This window comes from Scyliorhinus torazame, chromosome 23 (genome assembly GCF_047496885.1).
Source record: "Scyliorhinus torazame isolate Kashiwa2021f chromosome 23, sScyTor2.1, whole genome shotgun sequence".
Classification (NCBI taxonomy): Eukaryota; Metazoa; Chordata; class Chondrichthyes; order Carcharhiniformes; family Scyliorhinidae; genus Scyliorhinus; species Scyliorhinus torazame.
In genome coordinates this window covers 16,578,337-16,585,844 of record NC_092729.1, presented here as the reverse complement: position 1 = coordinate 16,585,844, position 7,508 = coordinate 16,578,337, and positions in this window count along the sequence as shown.

Here is a 7,508-nt window from a genome sequence, read left to right as displayed (position 1 = left end):
GTGAAAGCTCAGACAGAAGCTGCTCTCTGTCTCAATGCTGCAGTGAAAGCTCAGACAGAAGCTGCTCTCTGTCTCAGTGCTGCAGTGAAAGCTCAGACAGAAGCTGCTCTCTGTCTCAGTGCTGCAATGAAAGCTCAGACAGAAGCTGCTCTCTGTCTCAGTGCTGCAGTGAAAGCTCAGACAGAAGCTGCTCTCTGTCTCAGTGCTGCAGTGAAAGATCAGACAGAAGGTGCTCTCTGTCTCAGTGCTGCAGTGAAAGCTCAGACAGAAGCTGCTCTCTGTCTCAGTGCTGCAGTGAAAGCTCAGGCAGAAGCTGCTCTCTGTCTCAGTGCTGCAGTGAAAGCTCAGACAGAAGCTGCTCTCTGTCTCAGTGCTGCAGTGAAAGCTCAGACAGAAGCTGCTCTCTGTCTCAATGCTGCAGTGAAAGCTCAGACAGAAGCTGCTCTCTGTCTCAGTGCTGCAGTGAAAGCTCAGACAGAAGCTGCTCTCTGTCTCAGTGCTGCAGTGAAAGCTCAGACAGAAGCTGCTCTCTGTCTCAGTGCTGCAGTGAAAGCTCAGACAGAAGCGCTATCTGTCTCAGTGCTGCAATGAAAGCTCAGGCAGAAGCTGCTCTCTGTCTCAGTGCTGCAGTGAAAGCTCAGACAGAATCTGCTCCCTCTCTCAGTGCTGCAGTGAAAGCTCAGACAGAAGCTGCTCTCTGTCTCAATGCTGCAGTGAAAGCTCAGACAGAAGCTGCTCTCTGTCTCAGTGCTGCAGTGAAAGCTCAGACAGAAGCTGCTCTCTGTCTCAGTGCTGCAGTGAAAGCTCAGACAGAAGTTGCTCTCTGTCTCAGTGCTGCAGTGAAAGCTCAGACAGAAGCTGCTATCTGTCTCAGGGCTGCAATGAAAGCTCAGACAGAAGCTGCTCTCTGCCTCAGTGCTGCAGTGAAAGCTCAGACAGAAGATGCTCTCTGTCTCAGTGCTGCAGTGAAAGCTCAGACAGAAGGTGCTCTCTGTCTCAGTGCTGCAGTGAAAGCTCAGACAGAAGCTGCTCTCTGTCTCAATGCTGCAGTGAAAACTTAGGCAGTAGCTGCTCTCTGTCTCAGTGCTGCAGTGAAAGCTCAGACAGAAGCTGCTCTCTGTCTCAATGCTGCAGTGAATGCTCAGACAGAAGCTGCTCTCTGTCTCAGTGCTGCAGTGAAAGCTCAGACAGAAGCTGCTCTCTGTCTCAGTGCTGCAGTGAATGCTCAGACAGAAGCTGCTCTCTGTCTCAGTGCTGCAGTGAAAGCTCAGACAGAAGCTGCTCTCTGTCTCAATGCTGCAGTGAAAGCTCAGACAGAAGCTGCTCTCTGTCTCAGTGCTGCAGTGAAAGCTCAGACAGAAGCTGGTCTCTGTCTCAATGCTGCAGTGAAAGCTCAGACAGAAGCTGCTCTCTGTCTCAATGCTGCAGTGAAAGCTCAGACAGAAGCTGCTCTCTGTCTCAGTGCTGCAGTGAAAGCTCAGACAGAAGCTGCTCTCTGTCTCAGTGCTGCAGTGAAAGCTCAGACAGAAACTGCTCTCTGTCTCAATGCTGCAGTGAAAGCTCAGACAGAAGCTGCTCTCTGTCTCAGTGCTGCAGTGAAAGCTCAGACAGAAGCTGCTCTCTGTCTCAGTGCTGCAGTGAAAGCTCAGACAGAAGCTGCTCTCTGTCTCAGTGCTGCAGTGAAAGCTCAGACAGAAGCTGCTCTCTGTCTCAGTGCTGCAGTGAAAGCTCAGACAGAAGCTGCGCTCTGTCTCAGTGCTGCAGTGAAAGCTCAGACAGAAGCTGTTCTCTGTCTCAATGCTGCAGTGAAAGCTCAGACAGAAGCTTCGCTCTGTCTCAGTGCTGCAGTGAAAGCTCAGACAGAAGCTGCTCTCTGTCTCAGTGCTGCAGTGAAAGCTCAGACAGTAGCTGCTCTCTGTCTCAATGCTGCAGTGAAAGCTCAGACAGAAGCTGATTTCTGTCGCAGTGCTGCAGTGAAAGCTCAGACAGAAGCTGCTCTCTGTCTCAATGCTGCAGTGAAAGCTCAGACAGAAGCTGCTCTCTGTCGCAGTGCTGCAGTGAAAGCTCAGATAGAAGCTGCTCTCTGTCTCAGTGCTGCAGTGAAAGCTCAGACAGAAGCTGCTCTCTGTCTCAGTGCTGCAGTGAAAGCTCAGACAGAAGCTGGTCTCTGTCTCAATGCTGCAGTGAAAGCTCAGACAGAAGCTGCTCTCTGTCTGAGTGCTGCAGTGAAAGCTCAGACAGAAGCTGCTCTCTGTCTCAATGCTGCAGTGAAAGCTCAGACAGAAGCTGCTCTCTGTCTCAGTGCTGCAGTGAAAGCTCAGACAGAAGCTGCTCTCTGTCTCAGTGCTGCAGTGAAAGCTCAGACAGAAGCTGCTCTCTGTCTCAATGCTGCAGTGAAAGCTCAGACAGAAGCTGCTCTCTGTCTCAGTGCTGCAGTGAAAGCTCAGACAGAAGCTGCTCTCTGTCTCAGTGCTGCAGTGAAAGCTCAGACAGAAGCTGCGCTCTGTCTCAGTGCTGCAGTGAAAGCTCAGACAGAAGCTGTTCTCTGTCTCAATGCTGCAGTGAAAGCTCAGACAGAAGCTGCTCTCTGTCTCAATGCTGCAGTGAAAGCTCAGACAGAAACTGCTCTCTGTCTCAGTGCTGCATTGAAAGCTCAGACAGAAGCTGCTCTCTGTCTCAGTGCTGCAGTGAAAGCTCAGTCAGAAGCTGCTCTCTGTCTCAGTGCTGCAGTGAAAGCTCAGACAGAAGCTGCTCTCTGTCTCAGTGCTGCAGTGAAAGCTCAGACAGAAGCTGCGCTCTGTCTCAGTGCTGCAGTGAAAGCTCAGACAGAAGCTCCTCTCTGTCTCAGTGCTGCAGTGAAAGCTCAGACAGTAGCTGCTCTCTGTCTCAATGCTGCAGTGAAAGCTCAGACAGAAGCTGCTCTCTGTCTCACTGCTGCAGTGAAAGCTCAGACAGAAGCTGCTCTCTGTCTCAGTGCTGCAGTGAAAGCTCAGACAGAAGCTGCTCTCTGTCTGAGTGCTGCAGTGAAAGCTCAGACAGAAGCTGCTCTCTGTCTCAGTGCTGCAGTGAAAGCTCAGAAAGAAGCTGCTCTCTGTCTCAGTGCTGCAGTGAAATCTCAGACAGAAGCTGCTCTCTGTCTCAGTGCTGCAGTGAAAGCTCAGACAGAAGCTGCTCTCTGTCTCAGTGCTGCAGTGAAAGCTCAGACAGAAGCTGCTCTCTGTCTCAGTGCTGCAGTGAAAGCTCAGACAGAAGCTGCTCTCTGTCTCAGTGCTGCAGTGAAAGCTCAGACAGAAGCTGCTCTCTGTCTCAGTGCTGCAGTGAAAGCTCAGACAGAAGCTGCTCTCTGTCTCAGTGCTGCAGTGAAAGCTCAGACAGAAGCTGCTCTCTGTCTCAGTGCTGCAGTGAAAGCTCAGACAGAAGCTGCTCTCTGTCTCAATGCTGCAGTGAAAGCTTAGACAGAAGCTGCTCTCTGTCTCAGTGCTGCAGTGGAAGCTCAGACAGAAGCTGCTCTCTGTCTCAATGCTGCAGTGAAAGCTCAGACAGAAGCTGCTCTCTGTCTCAATGCTGCAGTGAAAGCTCAGACAGAAGCTGCTCTCTGTCTCAGTGCTGCAGTGAAAGCTCAGACAGAAGCTGCTCTCTGTCTGAGTGCTGCAGTGAAAGCTCAGACAGAAGCTGCTCTCTGTCTCAATGCTGCAGTGAAAGCTCAGACAGAAGCTGCTCTCTGTCTCAGTGCTGTAGTGAAAGCTCAGACAGAAGCTGCTCTCTGTCTCAATGCTGCAGTGAAAGCTCAGACAGAAGCTGCTCTCTGTCTCAGTGCTGCAGTGAAAGCTCAGACAGAAGCTGCTCTCTGTCTCAATGCTGCAGTGAAAGCTCAGACAGAAGCTGCTCTCTGTCTCAGTGCTGCAGTGAAAGCTCAGACAGAAGCTGCTCTCTGTCTCAGTGCTGAGTGAATGCTCAGACAGAAGCTGCTCTCTGTCTCAGTGCTGCAGTGAAAGCTCAGACAGAAGCTGCTCTCTGTCTCAGTGCTGCAGTGAAAGCTCAGACAGAAGCTTCGCTCTGTCTCAGTGCTGCAGTGAAAGCTCAGACAGAAGCTGTTCTCTGTCTCAATGCTGCAGTGAAAGCTCAGACAGAAGCTTCGCTCTGTCTCAGTGCTGCAGTGAAAGCTCAGACAGAAGCTGCTCTCTGTCTCAGTGCAGCAGTGAAAGCTCAGACAGAAGCTGCTCTCTGTCTCAGTGCTGCAGTGAAAGCTCAGACAGAAGCTGCTCTCTGTCTCAGTGCTGCAGTGAAAGCTCAGACAGAAGCTGCTCTCTGTCTCAGTGCTGCAGTGAAAGCTCAGACAGAAGCTTCTCTGTGTCTCAGTGCTGCAGTGAAAGCTCAGACAGAAGCTGCTCTCTGTCTCAGTGCTGCAGTGAAAGCTCAGACAGAAGCTGCTCTCTGTCTCAGTGCTGCAGTGAAAGCTCAGACAGAAGCTGCGCTCTGTCTCAGTGCTGCAGTGAAAGCTCAGACAGAAGCTGTTCTCTGTCTCAATGCTGCAGTGAAAGCTCAGACAGAAGCTTCGCTCTGTCTCAGCGCTGCAGTGAAAGCTCAGACAGAAGCTGCTCTCTGTCTCAGTGCAGCAGTGAAAGCTCAGACAGAAGCTGCTCTCTGTCTCAGTGCTGCAGTGAAAGCTCAGACAGAAGCTGCTCTCTGTCTCAGTGCTGCAGTGAAAGCTCAGACAGAAGCTGCTCTCTGTCTCAGTGCTGCAGTGAAAGCTCAGACAGAAGCTGCTCTCTGTCTCAGTGCTGCAGTGAAAGCTCAGACAGTAGCTGCTCTCTGTCTCAATGCTGCAGTGAAAGCTCAGACAGAAGCTGATTTCTGTCGCAGTGCTGCAGTGAAAGCTCAGACAGAAGCTGCTCTCTGTCTCAGTGCTGCAGTGAAAGCTCAGACAGAAGCTGCTCTCTGTCTCAATGCTGCAGTGAAAGCTCAGACAGAAGCTGCTCTCTGTCGCAGTGCTGCAGTGAAAGCTCAGATAGAAGCTGCTCTCTGTCTCAGTGCTGCAGTGAAAGCTCAGACAGAAGCTGCTCTCTGTCTCAGTGCTGCAGTGAAAGCTCAGACAGAAGCTGTTCTCTGTCTCAATGCTGCAGTGAAAGCTCAGACAGAAGCTGCGCTCTGTCTCAGTGCTGCAGTGAAAGCTCAGACAGAAGCTGCTCTCTGTCTCAGTGCTGCAGTGAAAGCTCAGACAGAAGCTGCGCTCTGTCTCAGTGCTGCAGTGAAAGCTCAGACAGAAGCTGTTCTCTGTCTCAATGCTGCAGTGAAAGCTCAGACAGAAGCTGCGCTCTGTCTCAGTGCTGCAGTGAAAGCTCAGACAGAAGCTGCTCTCTGTCTCAGTGCTGCAGTGAAAGCTCAGACAGAAGCTGCTCTCTGTCTCAGTGCTGCAGTGAAAGCTCAGACAGAAGCTGCTCTCTGTCTCAGTGCTGCAGTGAAATCTCAGACAGAAGCTGCTCCCTGTCTCAGTGCTGCAGTGAAAGCTCAGACAGAAGCTGCTCTCTGTCTCAGTGCTGCAGTGAAAGCTCAGACAGTAGCTGCTCTCTGTCTCAGTGCTGCAGTGAAAGCTCAGACAGAAGCTGATTTCTGTCGCAGTGCTGCAGTGAAAGCTCAGACAGAAGCTGCTCTCTGTCTCAATGCTGCAGTGAAAGCTCAGACAGAAGCTGATTTCTGTCGCAGTGCTGCAGTGAAAGCTCAGACAGAAGCTGCTCTCTGTCTCAATGCTGCAGTGAAAGCTCAGACAGAAGCTGCTCTCTGTCTCAATGCTGCAGTGAAAGCTCAGACAGAAGCTGCTCTCTGTCTCAATGCTGCAGTGAAAGCTCAGACAGAAGCTGCTCTCTGTCTCAGTGCTGCAGTGAAAGCTCAGACAGAAGCTGCTCTCTGTCTCAGTGCTGCAGTGAAAGCTCAGACAGAAGCTGCTCTCTGTCTCAATGCTGCAGTGAAAGCTCAGACAGAAGCTGCTCTCTGTCTCAATGCTGCAGTGAAAGCTCAGACAGAAGCTGCTCTCTGTCTCAGTGCTGCAGTGAAAGCTCAGACAGAAGCTGCTCTCTGTACCAGTGCTGCAGTGAAAGCTCAGACAGAAGCTGCGCTCTGTCGCACTGCTGCTGTAGAATCTCAGAAGAAGGCTTCTCTCTGTCTCAGTGTAATAGGAAATATTATTGTATAGGTTAAATGAAATTAGATCAGAAGGACCGTATACAGCTTATGGCATTATTTATATTATTTCCATACAAATCGAGTATGAAAAATAGATTGAATGACTCCAGCTAGGAATGTAACTTCTGTGTTACGATATAGCAGCCAGGACAGACACATGGAAGCGAGATTGTCACACTTGTAAATGGTGACATACCAAGAGAAAAATACAGATAAATGGAGCATGAAAAAACACTCGCAATAATATCAAAATCATTACAAGAACTGTTTACAATTAAATTATATAAAGGAAACTGGTCGGAGAGAAGGTCGTTCCCTGTTAACTGTTACCTGTTAACTGTGCAGTCGTCAATTAAAATAAGGAAATGACAAACATACTTTAGAATGACTTTGTTTCAGTATTTACAAGAGAGCAAAAGTTTAAAATGACAGAGATACGAGGAAACATATTATTGAATCAGGAGCAGGGACTGAACAACTATTAGATAAATGGGAACCCCACCACTTGGAGATTTCCCTCCAACTCACTCACTACCCCGACTTGGAAATATGTCGCTGTTCCTTTGCTATCGTTGGGATAAAATTCTGGAACAATCCCTAACAGCACAGTGAATGTGCATACTCCTTAATGACTGCAGCGGTTCAAGAAGTCAACTCACACCAACCTCTGAAGGGCAACGAGGGAAGAGCAATAAATGCTGGTCTAACCAGCGACGCCCACATCCCGTCAATTAATAAAAGAATACCCGGGCGTCAGTAGCGGATAAATGAATAGGGCTGCAGTCTGTGAGATCCACAGGAACGTCCTTCCATTTATAGGGTCATTGTCAGTGGATGGGAACTTTTCAGATATCTAAATTACAATCTTCAAAAGATCTCTGTTTTTTGGAATTACCCCTTTGGATTGGAGAATTATACCTCCCGCTCCGTTATCTCATCAACGCGTCAGAGAGAAAAGGAGGAATTGGGCCCATTATCGGATCATCTGTTTTGACGAAGTGAATGGAGTTCACTCTGCAGAACAGGGTGTGTGAAAAGCTTGAAACGTCCCAGTTGAGCAGAGCGAGCTAACGTGGATTTGTACATTTCGCTCATGAGTGATACACATAATGGCTTTCAAGTAGAATTAAATTGCTGGGAAGGCGAATGATTACGGAGATTGATCAGATCGAGTTAAACTAAGAAATCGGGAAATCTGATTACCTACTTCCCAGGCACGACCCTGAATGTGTAAATGTGTTTCCTAGTTCACCAGATAGCTTTATACAGGGCCCTGATTCTGTAACCATATTTTGCTACTTCACCAGTCAGCTATGGGTGTCCCTTAT